Genomic DNA, 18,735 nt, shown 5'->3' with positions numbered 1-18,735 from the left:
AACTTAAAGTATAATAAAAAAAAAAAAAAAAGAAAAAAAAAAGAAAAAAAAAAAAAAAGAAATCAAGTCTCCTCTTTCTTTGTCTAAATTTATAAATTGTGTGTGTTTTTAAGTTAACAGTAGTATGTAACTTTGGACAAGCCATGTAACTGCTCTGGGCCTCAGGGTTTCCATCCATAAAGTGGGTGATAAAACTTCTCGTGACTACTCCTAGTCCTGTTGTGAGGAATGGGATGCTGCATGTGGATGTCACGAAATACAGTGGGATTCAACAAGGCAGTCTACATAGTATCAAATGCTAAGCATAATCAGAAGAAAAATATAGATAATAATTCCAACATGTAGAAACTTATAGCAAAGACTGGCTACATACTTGCCAATTTCATTTTCTCTTCCTGGCATACAAGAAGACCTTTCCCAGGGCTTCCCTTGCAGTTCGGATGGGGCCATATGATTGGGTTCTGGCTAACGGGATTTGGCAGATGTGATAGCAGTGCTTGCAGACCTACCACAGATCCTGCAGTGTGGTCTTATACACACTCTCTTCTCCTTCTCTGGCAACTGTTGAGGCCAAATGCTGAAGATGATGGCATTTCAAGATGAAAGGAGCCTGAACCTCCAAGTCACCACTTAGAGATGTTGCCGAGGAGATCCCCTGCACTGGCTTATGATGCATAATATAAACTTCTATTTGGGGGTTAATTGGAGCCTCTGTAGCCTATCCTAACATTGTGCTATAATAAAAAGATAATAATAGAATACATTATTATGACAGAATATATACATTCATGTATGTATCCATATAAATATATATGAGATGTCTTGAGGCATAAAGGAGTGGCTCAGTCAATACCTTTCCTTCCATATTATGAAGAATGTAAAAGTTCAATTTGTGCTGTTCTTGGGGAAAGATGTCACAGGCACAAATTGCGACGACATTCAAGTCTATGTCTGGCTTGCTCAGTGGAAGCACAGTTACACAGAAAGCTGGGGGAAATCTTCCACTTGGAGTTGACAGACACCCAGGCCCTCTGCTCTATTTCATCAAAGCTGCTGAGGTTTTACTTTGCATGATCTGCTGCACCAGTTTCAGCTGGGAGACAGCCCTCGTCTTCCTCATCTTAAACTCTCCATGGACATTCAGCATTCTAACAGGAAGAACTCAGGAGATGCTCTTGGATCCAGGCAATAAGAGAATGTAAACATGATGAGCTTGCCATAAAGCACAGCTTAAGACAAATCCCTCAGCTTCTCATTTCCAACCAGATTAGCACCCCAAGCCTCTGGAGAGGACTGAATCCATCTACACTGGGATTTTAGTAAAGCACTTAACTCACATATCCAAGTCAAGTTCTGATGGTTAAAAAATGGTGTTCTAGGCTGAGTGCAGTGCCTCATGCCTATAATCCCAACACTTTGGGAGGTCAAGGCTGGAGAATTGCTTGAGCCCAGGAGTTTGAGACCAGCCTGGAAAACCTAGTGAGACCCTGTCTCTACACAAATAAAAAAAAAGCTGGGCATAGTGCAGTGTGCCTGTAGTCCCAGCCAATCAGGAGGCTGAGCCCAGGATGTTAGCACTACAGTGAGCTATGATCACACCACTGCACTCTAGCCTGGACAACAAAGCTAGACTCTATCTCAAAAAACAAACAAACAAACAAACAAAAAGTTCTAAAACTGGAGGCACAATTAAATCTGCATGAACCAATATAGTTATCTTAAACTTGGATCAATTTGAGACCAAAGCCACCTCCACTATTCCTGAGTGTTGAGAATTCCACCCTGCACTCCCTGCCACTCTGACCAGCCCTCAGTCCCTCCTTCTACCCCTACAACACTCAGCTCTCTTCCCTGCCATCAGGCCTGTTGTAGGTTGAATTTTGTCCCCTCAGTGAGATATGTTGAAGTCCTAGCCCTCAGTACCTTAGAATGTGAGCTTATTGGGAGAAATAGTGTCATTGTAGATGTAATTAATTCAGATGAGGTCATACTAGAGTAGAGTGGGCCCTTAATCCAACAAGACTAATGTCCATGTGAAGAGGGCCATGTGAAGATGCAAAGATACAGCAAGAACATCATGTGAAGATGGAGACAGAGATGTGAGTGATGCATCTACAAGACAAGGAATACCAGAAATTGCCACCATCAGAAGCTGGCATAGAGGCACGAAACAGATTCTCCTTTGGAGACGGCAGAAGAAACCAATCACGCCAATCCCTTAATCTTGGACTTCTAGCTTCCAGAACTGTGAGAGTATACATTTCTGTTGTTTGAAGCCGCCCAGTGGTACATTTTTATGGCAGCCTAGGAAGGGCTGCAAAAGGCTGGACAGCTTTTTCTGAGCCTTGGCTCAATGGGGAGACATTTAGCAAAGGCTTTGACCAGCATGCTGGTTTCATCATCCCTGCCCCATGAGCCAGTCTTGCCAATCCCAACCCTGAATAGGACACACCATCTAATTTCCTTGCTCCTTGACCTAGGCTGTCAAGGTAATAGCAAAATTAGATGAATTGATTATGTTGCAAAGTCATTGTCTCCAATCATAACTTGCCCCTCTCTGAGCCTGAGCCATCTTTCATCACATTGAATAAGTATCATAGAGATTCTCAACTAGTGGGGAGAGAAGGGCTCATGGTTTGAAATAAAAACTTTGCCTCATTGCTGTACTTCATTTAAAATTTATTTTGAATTTCTAAAACATCAGAGGAGGATAGAGAATTTTCTTTTTTGCAGAGTAGTGTAAAGGTGGATCGGTATTTCCCTTTGGTTGAAATTAGCACAAACGTGCATACGTGGTGGAGTTGAGGTTCAAATGAATAAAGCAACCTGCCTCCAGAGTCCACACTTCTAACCACCAATATACAAGACACTCTTATGGTTTACTAGCTTGGAAGCTCCTGAATGACAAAAACCCTTCCCTTGTATGTTCTCTCTTTGCATCTTCCCAACTCCCTAATACCATTCATTGCACTTTAAAGACATTCAGTAAAAAGAGGCACAGACGGCCGGGCGTGGTGGCTCACGTCTGTAATTCTAGCACTTTGGGAGGCGAAGGAGGGCAGATCACGAGGTCAGGAGATGGAGACTATCCTGGCTAACACAGTGAAACTCCGTCTCTATTAAAAATACAAAACATTAGCCGGGCGTGGTGGCGGGTGCCTATAGTCCCAGCTACTCGGGAGGCTGAGGCAGGAGAATGGCATGAACCTGGGAGACGAAGCTTGCAACGAGCCGAGATCGCGCCACTGCACTCCAGCCTGGGCGACAGAGCGAGACTCTGTCTCAAAAAAAGGCACAGACTTGGGCAGAGTTTCCTTTTCTCTCAGCAGTAGGTGGATAAATTCATGAATTAGTGACTAATATATGGTATTTGATGCAAATACTGCAGTTCCATTTCCTCACTGCTCCCTTTCCCCTCTTTTTCTCGTTTGTTCCTTTTTTGCCCTCATCTTGTAGAGAAGGAAGGGCACAGGGGCCTCTTTCTACACTAAGGAAATCTCAGAGGAGTTATTCCAGGTCCATAGACTTCCTGAGTAGCACTCAAGCTGCAGTCCTCCTCAGCTGGCAACTGTTCTATAGTTTGCAACCTCAGGTCGTTCCAAAGAATGAACCTCTTGAAATAAACACAGAGAAATGGGGCCTTTTATTATCTCCAGATGGGATTGTGTGGCCTTGGACGCTGTTGAAATAATTCTTCTGTGCCTGGATCAAACTTTTGTTATCTTCCAAAAGGAAAGAAAGAGAGGAGTGGTAAATTGTGTTAACTAGAAAGCCAACTCGGGTTAAATTCTGCTGGTAGGTCCCCTTCCCCACTAAAACCCAGGTTTTAAATTTGCTTTTATTGATTTTGCATCCCTTTTCCCCTTTTACAATCAGATATTAAGCTGGGTTGGAATACACACACACACACACACACACACAAACACACACACACAGACACAAAAGGACAAAATTGTGAAACCGTTGTTTTTGTGTTGTTATCCAAGATTCAGATGTTGTTTTTTTAAAATGGGGATGAAACATGAAAGTGGAAATACATGTGTTTTAGGGTATTACTAGAAAAGAAAGTATGATAAAGCGTGTCTGTAATACTTTTATTTTTACTCTGTTAGTAGTGGTGAGCTGAGCAGTTTCTACATACATGGAGCCCAATAAACATCCATTGAACAAACACCATAAATACAATTTTGGGCTATAAACAATAGAAAATATAATTTTAAAATTGATGGTGCCACCTATTGGTGATGATACAAAGTATAAAATGATCACTTACATAATAAGTTATTTCATGTTTTCCAATCATGTTACTTATTCCCACAGAGATTCTGTGAGGAGCTAGAAGGTAAGCTTGGTTCATGCAGACATGAGGCACTAATGATTTCAACTGGGTTGCTCTCCACTGGATGCCTATTAAATGCTCAGCACTTTGGAGTATACCAGAGAAGTAAAGACATGGCCCCTGCCTTTAAGGAGAATTTTATCCAGTTAGTAAGAGACCTACCTACCAATATAACAAAATAATAAATATCCTTGGGAGGATGAGGCCAGGAGGATCCCTTGAGGCCAGGAGTTCAAGGCTGCAGTGCACTATGATCGCGCCTAGGCATAGACACTGAGCTCCAACCTGGGCAACATAATAAGACCTTGTCTCTACAAAATAAAGAAATAAAACAAAATAATAAATAGCTGACATTAAAATGTATAATCTTCCTTCTATTTATATGGCTATATCTTATATAGTATACGGTAATCATCCTTTCTAAATCCTCAGCGCAGTGTCAGGACTCAGGACATGTTACCCCAAAGTATGGTACCTCACTTGGCTGAGTACTTTGCTTATTTATTTACTTATTTTGCTTATTTATTTATTTATTTATTGAGAGGGAGTCTCACTCTGTCACCCAGGTTGGAGTGCAGTAGTGAGATCATCTCAGCTCACTGCAACCTCTGCCTCCTGAGTTCAAGCAATTCTCCTGCCTCAGCCTCCCAAGTAGCTGAGATTACAGGCACCCACCACCATGCCTGGCTAATTTTTGTTTTAGTAGACGCGGTTTCACCGTGTTGGTCAGGCTGGTTTCAAACTTCTGACCTCAATTGATCTGCCTGCCTCAGCCTCCCAAAGTACTGGGGTTACAGGTGTGAGACACCATGGTCGGCCCTTGGCATAGTACTTTAAACTGAAGGACACTGGAAGGACCTCAGAAGCCAGTGTTCTCTGACCTTCTGCTTTCCTGTCACTTGCCCCTTTTTCTCCTCTAAAACAAGGAGAGAAATCCTCTTTCCTATGGCAGGTCCTAGTAACTAGGACCTCTCTTCTGCAAAGCAAGTCATAAAACCTCCAGGTCACTCTCTCTGTTTTATCCTGAAGACTGTCATTCCAGAGGGGTCCTATGCATACTCAGGAGGAAGGAATGCTACATGAAGAGACCCAGAAGAACCTAAATAGAAAGGCAGGTCTTGCTGGGTTTCTTCCTCAGCCTGTTACAGTAAGATCATACTCTTGTCCAATCACATTTCTACATGACTGTCCATTCTTCATCAAGCCTCAGCATAAAAACACAGTTTTCCTTGCATCTTTGGATATTTACTTCTTTTTTGGGGGGGCGGGGGGGCTATTCATTTCTAAAGGCTCCCATGTCATGTAAAACTTTGGTTAAATAAATTTATTATGCTTTTATCTTGTTAATCTGTCTTTTGTTATAGGAGTATCAACTGTGACGCTTATGATGGATGAAGAAAGGTACTACACCTTTCTGCTCCTATAGCAGGAAAAAGTCTGTTTTGCTCACCACTTACCCTAGGCCTAGTACACCACAGTTCCTGGCACTTAGTAGGCAATTGATAGAATAGTTGAATTAAGTTGGGTCTCATGGTTAGACAAATGTGGCTTATAGAATATTTTATTTTATTTTATTTTAGAGACAGAGTCTCATTCTGTTGCCCAGGGTGGAGTGCAGTGGCACGATCTTGGCTCACTGCAACCTCTACCTCCCAGGTTCAAGCGATTCTCCTGCCTCAGCCTCCCTAGTAGCTGAGACTACAGGTGTGTGCCACCACCCCCAGCTAATTTTTGGTATTTTCAGTAGAGACAGGGTTTCACTGTGTTAGTCAAGATGGTCTCGATCTCTGGACCTCGTGATCAACCTGCCTTGGCCTCCCAAAGTGCTGGGATTACAGGCGTGATTACAGGTACCAGCCACCCGCCCCAGTGCCTGGCCAGAATTTTTTTTTTTTTTGAGATGGAGTCTCATTCTGTTGCCCAGGCTAGAGTGCAGTGGCAGGATCTCAGCTCACTGCAACCTCCACCTCCCGGGTTCAAGTGATTCTCCTGCCTCACCCTACCTAGTAGCTGGGACTACAGGCACACACCACCACGCTCGGCTAATTTTTGTAGTTTTAGTAGAGACGGGGTTTCACCAGGTTGGCCAAGATGGTCTTGATCTCTTGACCTCATGATCCACCCGCCTCAGCCTCCCAAAGTGCTGGGATTACAGGCGTGAGCCACCACGCCCGGCTGCCAGAATATTTTAAATCAAGACTGGCAAAACAGATCAGAAAATATGTGTAAACACGGGAAGCAGGGTTTGAATTGGGTCTTAGAAAATTCCTCAAGGGATTTATAACCTAATACAGATGAAGCCATCAGTGCAGGGAAGCCTCTTGTAGCCTTAAATTTGGTTAGAACTTGAGATTTTTGTGGTTTGCTGTGCCAACCCACACTTTTTCCTTAGGCAAGTACTGGGTTTTGCTCAAAGTCCAAAAGCAAAGGAAGAGAAAAAGGCAGATGGTGGGTAGTTATAAAACTATAAACATATTTTACTCCTGCAAGTCTTACAGACAGGAGTAATTCTGGGAGTATGAAAGTAGCTTAGAAAGATTTTTGCTTCCTCTCACCCTCCAACCTAATTATGTGCTGCAAAGTATTCCTATAATACTCGGCAATATAAGGCTGGGCAGTGTCTCATACTTGTAATCCCAGCACTTTGGAAGACTGAGGCATGTGGATCACTTGAGGTCAGGAGTTCGAGACCATGGCCCACATGATGAAACCTCATTTCTACTAAAATACAAAAATTAGCCAGGTGTGGCGGTGCACACCTGTAGTCCCAGCTGCTCAGGGGGCTGAGGCAGGAGAACCACTTGAAACTGGAGGCAAAGGTTACAGTGAGCTGAGATTGCGCCACTGCACTCCAGCCTGGGCAACAGAGCAAGACTCTGTCTCAAAAACAGCAACAACAACAACAACAACAACAACAACCACAACAACTTGGCAATATGTATCAAGAGTCTTAAAAATGGTCATATCTTTTGATCCAATACTTTTCCTTCTAAGAAAATATGTTAAGAAAATAACCAGAAATGTGAACAGAGGCTTTTAGAACACAGGGGAGAAAACCTCTGTACTCAGTATGAAAAGTTGTTTTCAAAAAATTTTAATTAAGTAATTTTGCTCTAGATATAAGACAATTCTTATGTAATATTTAAAACTATGGCACAAAATTGTGCATAGATAGATTACCCCTGAATAGAGGGATTACAGGTTGTTTTGATTTTACTGTATTGTAAGAAAAAATGTTAAAGCCTTTGAAATTTAGTGGGTGTCCTGATTAGTTCATTCATTCATTTCTGCTTTCATTGTCTTTGACTAGTCTTTGATTAGACTATTTTACAACTCTGTAGAGAAAGAGGTTAAGATGTAGAAAATTGACATTAATACAAATGTTTCCTGTTATAACTGCAAATGATCTCTGTTTGTGTCAATGCAAATACATTTTGTCTGGCAGGTAATATAGATCTCTGTAAATCAAATCCATTTGAACCAGTTATAACACCTTACTGGTTTTCTCATTAATTAATGAGTTAAATAAAATCTTTGATGTGCTCATTTTATATTTATATGACAGTCATAATGTTTCCTTATTTTGAAAACTGTTTTTTAACACTAGTTTCTGTTTTCTAGATTTCCTATCATAAGGATGTACAAGTAATTTAGTAAACTTTATAGGGATAAAAATATGCATGCAGAAAAGTAGGTAAGTTTACAGTTCAATGAATTTTCACAAAATCAACACCTATGTAACCTATGTGAGTATGATCCAGGAAAAGAACAATATTACCACCCCAAAGTTGCTCTTGTGCCTTACTCTTGGTCACTACTATCTCCACCATCCCAACAGGTAAACACCATCCTGACTTCCAACATCACTGATTTATTTTGTCTAATTTTCAGTTTTATATAAGCGGAATCATATAATATGTTCTCATTTGTGCCTGGCTTACTTTGCTCACAATTATGTTTGTGAGATTCATACATGTGACTGCACAAAGTTGTAGTTCCTTCATTGTCCTTGTTGTGTAATGTCCGTTGTATGAATAGGTCACAATTTTTCCATTCTTCTGTTGATGAACATTCAGATTGTTTCTAGTTCAGGGCTATTCTGAATAGTGCACCTATGACAATTTTTGTACATATATTTAGGTGAAAATATGAATATATATCTGCTGATTATAGCATGTATTAATTTAAAATCAGAAAAAAATAAACTGCATAAAAATTGTTTCTCTAAGTTTCTACAAATCTTTCTGGAAATATGAAATACTTTTAATTAACAAACTCTTGGATTTCTTCATGGTTCAATCTTGGTAAGTTGTATGTGTCTAATAATGTAGCTGATTCTTCTAGGTTTTCCAACTTATTGGCATATAGTTGCTTGTAGTAGTCTTTAATGATCCATTGAATTTCTGTGGTATTAGTTGTCACCATTTTTGTCTCTGATTTTATTTATTTGGGTCTTCTTTATTCTTAGTCTGACTAAAGATTTGCCAATTTTGTTTATTTTTTCAAAAAGCCAACATTTTGTTTCATTGATCTTTTATATTGTTTTCTTCATTTCAATTTCATTTGCTTCTGCTCTGATCTTTATTATTTTTTTCTACTAACTTGGGTTTGGTTTGCTCTTGCTTTTCTAGTTATTTAAGATGCACTATTAGGTTGTTTTTTTGAAGTTTTTCTTCTTTTTTGATGTGGTCACTGATAGCCATAAACTTCCCTATTAGTACTGCTTTCACTGTATTCCTCAGGTTTTGGTATATTGTGTTTCTATTTTCATTTGTTTCAAGAAAGTTTAAATTTTCTTTCTTAATTTCTTCATTGAACTACTGGTTATTCAGGAACATATCATTTAATTTCCAAGCATTTGTATAGTTTCCAAAATTCCACGTTACTGATTTCTAGTTTTAGTCCATTGTGGTCCGAGAAGATACTTGATATGATTTCAATTTTTTTTTTTTTTTTTTTTTTTTGAGACGCAGTCTCGCTCTGTCACCCAGGCTGGAGTGCAGCGGCGTGATCTCGATTCGATGCAACTTCCGCCTCCCAGGTTCAAGCAATTCTCCTGCCTCAGTCTCCTGAGTAGCTGGGATTACAGGTACCTGCCACTGCACCCAGCTAATTTTTCTTGTATTTTTAGTAGAGATGGGGTTTCACCATGTTGGCCAGACTGGTCTCAAACTCCTCACTCAGGTGATCCACTCACTTCAGCCTCCTAAAATACTAGGATTACAGGCATGAGCTACCATGCCTGGCCTGATTTTAATTAAAAACATTTTTTTTGAAGACTTGTTTTGTGGCCTAGCATATGGTCTATCCTCAAGAATGATCCATGTGCTGAGGAGAAGATTGTGTATTCTGCAGCTATTGAATGAAATGTTCTGTAAATATCAATTAAGTCTATTTGGTTTATAGTGTAGATTAAATTGGATGTTTGTTGATTTTCTGTCTGGACGATCTGTCCAATGCTGAAAGTGTGGTGCTGGAGTCTCCAGTTATTATTGTATTGGGGTCTAACTCTCTCTTTAGTTCTAATAACATTTGCTTTTCTTATCTGGGTACTCCAGTGTTGGGTGCATATACAATTATAATTGTTATATCCTCTTGCTGTGTTGACTTCTTCATCATATAATAATCTTTGTCTCTTTTTATATTTTTCTCTTGAAACCTATTTTGTCTGATAGAAATATAGCAACTCCTACTCTTTTTTGGTTTCCATTTGTGTGGAATATCTTTTTCCATCCCTTTATTTTAGGCATATGTATGTATTTATAGGTGAAGAGTGTTTCTTGTAGGCAACAGATTGTTGGGTCTTGTTTTCTCACTTTTTTTTTAAGTTTTTTTTTTTCTTTATAGAGACAGAGTCTTACTGTGTTGCGCAGGCTGGTATCAAACTCCTGGGCTCAAGCGATCCTCTTTCCTTGGCCTCCCAAAGTGCTGGGATTACAGGCACGAGCCACCATGCCTGGCTGGGTTTTGTATTTTAAATCCGTTTAACCACTATATTTCTTTTGATTAGAGAATTTAGTCCAGTTACATTCAATGTTATTATTGATAAGTAAGGACTTACTGCTGCCATATTGTTATTTGTTTTCGGATTATTTTGTTGTCTGTCCTCCCCTCCCTCTCCTTGCTTCCTTCTTCCCTCCCTTCCTCCCACTCCTTCCTTCCCTCTTTCCCTCCTTCATTCCTTCCTTATTCTTTTTTATGAAGGTGATTTTCTATGGTGGTATGTTTTAATTTCTTCCTTTTCATTTTTTGCGTACCTGTTGTAGGCTTTTCGATTTGAAGTTATCATGAGGTTTGCAAATAACGTCTTATAACCCATTATTTAAAAATGATGACAACTTAACACTAATTGCAAAACAAAGTAGAGAAAGTTAATAAAACTCCACACTACATTGCCCCACTTTTTTTTTTTTTTTTTTTTTGAGAAGGAGTCTTGCTCTGTCTCCCAGACTGGAGTGCAGTGGCCGGATCTCAGCTCACTGCAAGCTCCACCTCCGGGGTTTAGGCCATTCTCCTGCCTCAGCCTCTCGAGTAGCTGGGACTACAGGCGCCGCCACCTCGCCCAGCTAATTTTTTGTATTTTTTGGTAGAGACGGGGTTTCACCGTGTTAGCCAGGATGGTCTCGATCTCCTGACCTCGTGATCCGCCCGTCTCGGCCTCCTAAAGTGCTGGGATTACAGGCTTGAGCCACCGCGCCGGGCCACCCCCCCTTTTAACATTTTATTGTTTCTAGTTATGTCTTATTCTACTCTCTATGTCTTGAAAAGTTGTAGTTATTATTTTGATAGATTCACCTTTTAGACTTTCTGCTCAAGATATGAGTAGTTTACACACCACTATTATTGTGTCATGATATTCTGTGCTCGTCTGTGTACTTAATATTACCAGAGAGTTTTATANGCTAATTTTTTGTATTTTTTGGTAGAGACGGGGTTTCACCGTGTTAGCCAGGATGGTCTCGATCTCCTGACCTCGTGATCCGCCCGTCTCGGCCTCCTAAAGTGCTGGGATTACAGGCTTGAGCCACCGCGCCGGGCCACCCCCCCTTTTTAACATTTTATTGTTTCTAGTTATGTCTTATTCTACTCTCTATGTCTTGAAAAGTTGTAGTTATTATTTTTGATAGATTCACCTTTTAGACTTTCTGCTCAAGATATGAGTAGTTTACACACCACTATTATTGTGTCATGATATTCTGTGCTCGTCTGTGTACTTAATATTACCAGAGAGTTTTATACCTTCAGATAATTTCTTTTTCTTTTTTTTTTTTTGGAGACAGAGTCTCACTCTGTTGCCTGGGCTGGAGGGCAGTGGTACAATCTCGGCTCACTACAATCTCTGCCTCCCAGGTTCAAGTGATTCTCCTGCCTCAGCCTCCCAAGTAGCTGGGATTACAGGCATGCACTGCCATGCTTGGCTTTTTTTTTTTTTTTTTTTTTTTTTTTGTATTTTCAGTAGAGACAGGATTTCGCCATGTTGGCCAGGCTGGTCTTGAACTTCCGACCTCAGGTCATCTGCCCGCCTTGGCCTCCCAAAGTGCTGGGATTACAGGGTTGAGTCACTGCACCTGGCCCCTTCAGAAAATTTCTTATTGCTCCTCAACATCATTTTCTTTCAAATTGCAGAACTCCCTTTAGCATTTCTTGTAGGAGAAGTCAAGTGTTGATGAAGTCCCTCAACTCTTGTTTGGTTGGGAATCTTTATTTCTCCTTCATCTTTGAAGGATATTTTCCCTGGATATATTATTCTAGGATAAATTTTTTTTTTTTCCTTCAGCACTTTAAATATGTCATGCCACTTTCACCTGGCCTGTAAGGTTTCCACTGAGAAGTCTGCTGCCAGACATGTTGGACCTCCATTGTATGTTATTTATTTCTTTTCTCTTGCTGCTTTTAGGATCCTTTCTTTATCTTTGACTTTGGGAGTTTGATTATTAAATACCTTCAGTTAGTCTTCTTTGGGCTATCTGCTTGGTGTTTTATAATCTTCTTGTACTTGACTATGAATATCTTTCTCTAGGTTTGGAAAGTTCCCTGTTATTATCCCTTTGAATAAACTTTCTACCCTTAACTTCCTATTTAAGGCCAATAACTCTTAGATTTGTCCTTTTGAGACTATTTTCTAGATGTTGCAGGCATGCTTCGTTCTCTTCTCTTTTGTCTCCTCTCTGTAGTTTCAAACGGTCTGTCTTCAAGCTTACTCATTCTTTCTTCCGCTTGATCAGTTCTGTTGACTGTGATGCAGTCTTCAGCATATCAACTGAGTTTTTCAGCTCCAAAATTTCTGCTTACTTTTTAAAAATTATTTCAATCTCTTTGTTAAATTTATCTGATAGGATTCTGAATTTCCTCCTCTGTGTTATCCTGAATTTCATTGAGCTTCCTCAAAACTGCTATTTTGAATTCTCTGTCTGAAAGGTCACATATCTGTCACTCCAGGATTGGTCATTGGTGCCTTATTTCGCTTGTTTGGTGAGGTGATGTTTTCCTAGATGGTCCTGAGGCTTGTGAATGTTTGTTGATGTCTGAGCATTGAAAAGTTAGGTTTTTATTATAGTCTTTGCAGTCTGAGCTTACTTGTATCTGTCCTTCTTGGGAAGGTTTTCCAGGTATTCAAAGGGAATTGAGTGTTGTGATCTATGATTTGGTCACTACAGTCATATCTGCATTAGGGGGCACCCCAAGCCCGGTACCACTGTGACTCTTACAGACTCATAGAGGTACAGCCTTGGTGGTCTTGGGTAAGATCCGAGAGAATTCTCTGGATTACCAGGCAGAGATTCTTGTTCCCTTCCTTTACTTTCCCCCAAACAAACGGAGTCTCTCTGTGCTGAGCTGCCTAAAGCTGGGGAAGGGGTGATACAGGTACCACTGTGGCCACCACCACTGTGACCATGCTTGGTCAGACCCAAAGCCAGCACAGCACTGGGTCTTGCTGAAGGCCCTTGGTAAATACCATTTAGCTGCTGCCAATGTTCACTCAAGGCCCAAAGGCTCTTCAGTCAGAATCCAGACAGGCTTGTGTCTTTCCCTTCAGGGCAGCAAGCTCTATCCTTCCCCTCCTGTCCCCAACCCAGGGCAGATCCAGAAATATCATCTGAAAGCCAGGGCTTGGAGTTGGGAACATTAGGAATCTACTGGGTGCTCTATTCTACTGTGACTGAGCTGGCACCAATGCCGCAAGACAAAGTCCTTCCCACTCTTCCCTCTCCACTCCTCAAGCAGAAGGAGTCTTTTCTGGTGGCCACCACTATCTGGCTACTGCAGATGTCAACAAACTCTTTTAAAATGTAAATATACTTCAGAAGAATTAATCCTCATCATGCCTTATTGTGAATTCCTATAATCTGACAATGAGATCAACAGTTAGTTGAGAAGCTTCCACTGGGGCAGGGAGAGTATAAAGAAATCTGGGGTGAGGAAAGGGGAGCACAGTAGTGAGTGTTAGCGCTTTGGGGGTGGAGCCCGAAAGAAGAAGGAAAGAGGTGGGAGACTACTGGCTTTTCTTTTCTTTTTTTGAGACAGGGTCTCGCTCTGTCACCCAGATTGGAGTGCAGTGGCATGATCAGCTCACTGTAACCTTCAACTCCTGGGCTCAGGCAATCCTCTCATCTCAGACTCCCAAGGAGCTGGGATTACGGGCATGCACTGCCATGCCTGGTTAATTAAAAAAATTTTTTTTGTAGAGACAGTGTCTTACTATGTTGCCCAGGCTGGTCTTGAACTCCTGACCTCAAGCAATCATTCTGCCTGGCCTTCCAAAATGCTGGGATTACAGGTGTGAACCATGGTTCCCAGCCAGAGTTTAAAATTGGATATGACAGTTGGACTGGTGGGTTAGGATTCCAGTTCTCCCCACTGAGGCCAGGCTCCATAATCTGAGCACATCTGGTTCATCTTCTCCAGATCAATTTGGTGACTCCCTACTCAGTCTCCATTTCAGAAGTAGGGACAGAAGGAGGAATCTGAAAGCAGAGGAGCAGAAAATATGCCTTCAATACCTCTTTTACTATCAAATATGGTAGATTCTAAGGGACACGTTAAAGGTCTATCATGTATGATTAAAGACCAAAAAGAGTGGAAATGACTAGCAGGGTTTACACTTCACTTTCTGCAAGTGAGCAGTGATCCAACAAAGATGGTGAGGTAGGGTGGAGTGGGTGAGGGTGATACGGAGATTCAGTATAGGCCCAACCCAGCAGACTTAGTGGGGGTGAGGCAAGGGAATAGTAGTGAGGATAGTATTGGAGTTACTGTGCACAGTCCAAGCTGGAATAAAATTTTAGTACACCTAAGAATTTTGGGTAAAATGGTGCAATGGAGAGAATATCCTGGAGAAGTTGTGTTGAGTTTGGGGGTATAAGTGGGACATCAGGTAAGGAGGCTGCTGCAGTGGCTTAGCAGCCAGCCTGAGATCTTGGAGATAATGAACAAAGAGGCCAGGTTGGCATGTTATCAGACAGCTTGGTGGATCTGGGGAGAGACGTTTTTGTCTCAAGAAGGATTTTCAGAATTTATATCCGGACTTGTGCTATTTGAGATCTCCTGAGTTTGGTTCAACAGAGCTTTCTGTAAAGCAACCTTAGCAACCCTGATGTCAGGTGACAGGGGAGGTGGCTGTGATCTCTGGATAGCCAGGCAGAGTGGAATTCCTGTGAGAACCCCTGACAAGTACTCTCCTATGTCCTTTGCTTCACTGCCCTGAGGAAGGATCAAAGCTGATCCATGCCAACTCTGTCAATGGGCTTACTCTGACTTGCTGGCTTATTTGTTGTTGACAGCTTCCAGGTGTATGTTTTCTTAGAGATAGATTCCACGGAAGAAAAATGCTATTCTTGTTGCCTAGGCGTTAGTTTAATAAGTAAACAAGTTACAAAATACTAAAGTAGAACACGAAGGTCTTTCCAGGCTTCCCACTGGGCTGATCAGGAACTGCTTGTCTACCACTTTCCACACTAAAAAAGACACAACAACTGTACTATAGACAGGATGTATTTTATCCTTTTTATCTTAATAAATGTTTTAAAGCTTGTTCTTATCCATTAGGACCTCAGCACTGTATACCTATAGGGAGCCTCTCATTTAATTTGCAGAATAAACAATATCATTTCCATTTCAAATCTATAAAAATAAGAGTCCATGAGATTAAAGAAATTGTTCTGCATCACATAATAAGGTATTAAAAGTGGGTCCCTAGCCAGGCATGTTGGCAGGCACCTGTAATCCCAGCTACTCAGAAGGCTGAGGCAGGAGAGTCGCTTGAACCTGGGAGGCAGAGGTTGCAGTGAGCTGAGATGGCGTCACTGCACTCCAGCCTGGGCGACAGAGCGAGACTCCGTCTCAAAAAAAAAACAAAAAAAAAACACAACAACAACAAAAAAAAACAAAAACAAAAACCAACCAAACAAAGAAAAACTGGGTCCCTAACTCATAATTAAGTATCTACCCAAGTGTCTATCTTCCAAGAGAACACATAGTCTTGGAGTCTCAATTTCTACTGATCAGAACCATTAACCCTGCAACCTGTAACCCTGCAACCTGGTTAGGCTACCAGGTTGGGCAGATTTCCATAGGACCTGGCCCCCTAAAGAGTAAAATCCCTCAACTGCTCCTTACCCCTAACTTCAAAAGGATCCAAAGGATTTACCATAGGCCTGAGATAAAGGCTTGATTGTCTTTCCAGGATTTCAAACTTGTTCTTTGGGGATGGCCCAACCCCAGTTGTTCAATTTTGCAGCCAGAAGCATGGATTGATTAATCATCAGTATATGGGTTCCTCATCTATACTATCTGAAGTTTCTTGGCTGACTTTTAATTTATATCATAAAATAGTAGTCTATTTAACATTTTGCTACAAAACATTTTCTATGTATATTTCAAATTCTGAAGAAAAGTCTTACTGATTAATATAAATTTGAGTTTCTTATAATTTCAGGAAGCACTATACACAAGGAAAAAGAGAAAATCAATTAAGGGGCTAGTTATAAATACTATTTGACACAGATTGGGACTGAGTGAGTTTTCTAACTGGATGGATAGCAGGTGCAAAATTGTGATGCTATGATTTCTTGTCACTGAAAAGTGCTTCACTTGGGGCAGCAGAAGGAAATGAGATGCCTATGAGAATAGAGTTGAGTTATGAAAAGAGAGGAGAGTCCCTGGATGCCTATCAACCAGGTGAAGGTGGAGTAAGAGCTATAGCTATCATTTCAAAAAGTTTTTAAAAATACACAGTTTTCTGGCCCAGTGCAGTGGTTAACACCTGTAATCCCAACAATTTGGGAGGCCAAGGTGGGAGGATCACTTGGGGCCAGGAGTTCAAGACCAGCTGGGGCAACATAGTGAGACCCTGTCTCTACAAAAATAAAAATAAAAAATTAGCCAGGCATGGTGGTGCACACCTGCAGTCCCAGCTACTCAGGAGGCTGAGGTGGGAAGATTGCTTGAGCCCAGGAGTTCCAGTCTGCAGTGAGCTGTGATCACACCACTGCACTCCAGCCAGGCTGACAGAGTAAGACCATGTCTCTAAATAAATAGATAGATAGATAGATAGATAGATAGATAGATAGATAGATAGATATAATGTTCTTTTCTTTCTCCCCCCCCCCCCACCAAGATGGTGTCTTGCTCTGTCGCCCACAGCTGGAGTGCAATGGTGTGATCTCGGCTCACTGCAACCTCCGCCTCCCGGTTGCAAGCAATTCTTCTGCCTCAGCCTCCTGACTAGCTGGGATTCAGGCGTATGCCACCATGCCAGGCTAATTTTTGTATTTTAGTAGAGACTGGGTTTTACCATGTTGGCCAGGCTGAGTCTCAAACTCCTGACCTCGTGATCTGCCCGCCTCGGCTTACCAAATTGCTGGGATTACAGGCGTGAGCCACCGTGCCCAGCCTAGTTTTCTTACTACAAAAGGAATACTTATTGTCCAAATTGAAAATACAACTAAAGAGAGACGGGAAGAAAATTAAAAACACCTGAATTCCACCACTGATTACTAATTTCTGCACTGGCTTTCCATCTTCTTGAGAGTTAACAACTAAATTAAGAGGGGAATGGGATTACCCCTGAAAATACCTTAAATCATTCAGTTTGGAATAGAACCTTGGAGCATGTAGAAAACCCAACACATGTGCATGACATAAGCTTTGTTAGTTGAGCAACTAATTAAGTAGTTGTATTTATAAGCCATGCTATTTAAATGTATATAAACAAATAAAAATAAAAGGACCTGTTAACAATAGAATCACACTTAGCATGACAAGATACTCAACCTATGAAGAGCACACAGGACCAGAAATAGATCAAATTCACATCAGCTCTTTCAGATTTATTTTGGGTTAGGTCCAAGTTAATTGAAAAGATCAGATCCTATTGCCTTGGGAGGCCAAGGTGGGAGGACTGCTTGAGACCAAGAGTTCGAGACCAGCCTGGGCAACATAGCAAGACCCCCGTGTCTGCAAAAATAAAAACAAATTAGCCAGGTGTGGTGGGCCAGTAGGTAGTCCCACCTACTCAGGAGGCTGAGGTGGGAGGATGGCTTGAACCCAGGAATTTGAGGCTGTAGTGAGCTGTGATCATGCCACTGCACTTTAGCCTGAGTGACAGAGAGAGATATTGTCTCTTAAAGAGAGAGAGAAAGAGAGAGAGAGAGAGAGAAGAAAGAAGAAAGGTCAGGCAGAAATCACAACACCATTTAAAATGTTCTCTTTTGCACTCCCCTTCTTCCTCTTTCTCTCCCTTTTTTCTTTCCTTTATTCTTTCTCATTTGCCCTCCACCCTTCCCAAATTTAGGTGAACCCTAGTTAAGCTAAATGCAAAATGCTGTGATGCTACTGTATTACCACTTTTAAATCTAGCCTTCAATAACTTTTAAAGTTACAGAAATACACAGTACTAATGAAAACAACAAATAGTACAGAAAGTATAAAAATAAAAAGTCAAAATCTCCTTTTCCCATTCTTTTGTCTTACTCCTCAGCATTCTTCCCATTTCTAGAGATGGAGGCAAGATCTAGAGTTGGGGTGGGGGGTAAAATCAGGGGAGTTTCTTTTGTACTTTTATACAAACTGTGTTCTTTGTGACTGTGTGTGTATTTTTATATCATGTTAGTGAGATTTAGAGAGCAAGGGGAAGTTAAATGCATGCAGTCAATCCACCACCTTGAACCAGAAACCCTTTAAGAGCTTTTTTTTTTTTTGAGATGGAATCTTGCTGTGTCGCCCAGGCTGGAGTGCAATGGCATGATTTCGGCTCACTGAAAGCTCTGCCTCCCGGGTTCACGCCATTCTCCTGCCTCAGCCTCCCGAGTAGCTGGGACTACAGGCATCCGCCACCATGCCTGGCTAACTTTTGTATTTTAGTAGAGACGGGGTTTCACCGTGTTAGCCAGGACGGT

General features: G+C 41.3%; 1 long non-coding RNA gene across 6 annotated transcripts in view; it reads right to left on the bottom strand.

Annotated features, from left to right (window-relative positions):
- LOC108527134 (uncharacterized) overlaps positions 1 to 18,735 on the bottom strand; it is a 111,416-nt gene that overhangs the window by 17,306 nt on the left and 75,375 nt on the right. Inside the window, exon 6 of one of the 6 annotated variants that reach the window (XR_001884705.1) lies at positions 14,090 to 14,304. The exons of the other annotated variants lie outside the window; for them this stretch is intronic. This is a non-coding gene — a long non-coding RNA (uncharacterized LOC108527134). Of the gene's footprint in view, positions 1 to 14,089; positions 14,305 to 18,735 lie in introns of those variants that run through there. 6 annotated transcript variants of the gene reach the window in all.

This window comes from Rhinopithecus bieti, unplaced genomic scaffold, assembly GCF_001698545.2.
Source record: "Rhinopithecus bieti isolate Rb0 unplaced genomic scaffold, ASM169854v2 scaffold_3062, whole genome shotgun sequence".
Lineage (NCBI taxonomy): Eukaryota > Metazoa > Chordata > Mammalia > Primates > Cercopithecidae > Rhinopithecus > Rhinopithecus bieti.
This window is presented reverse-complemented; position numbering and strand designations above follow the sequence as displayed.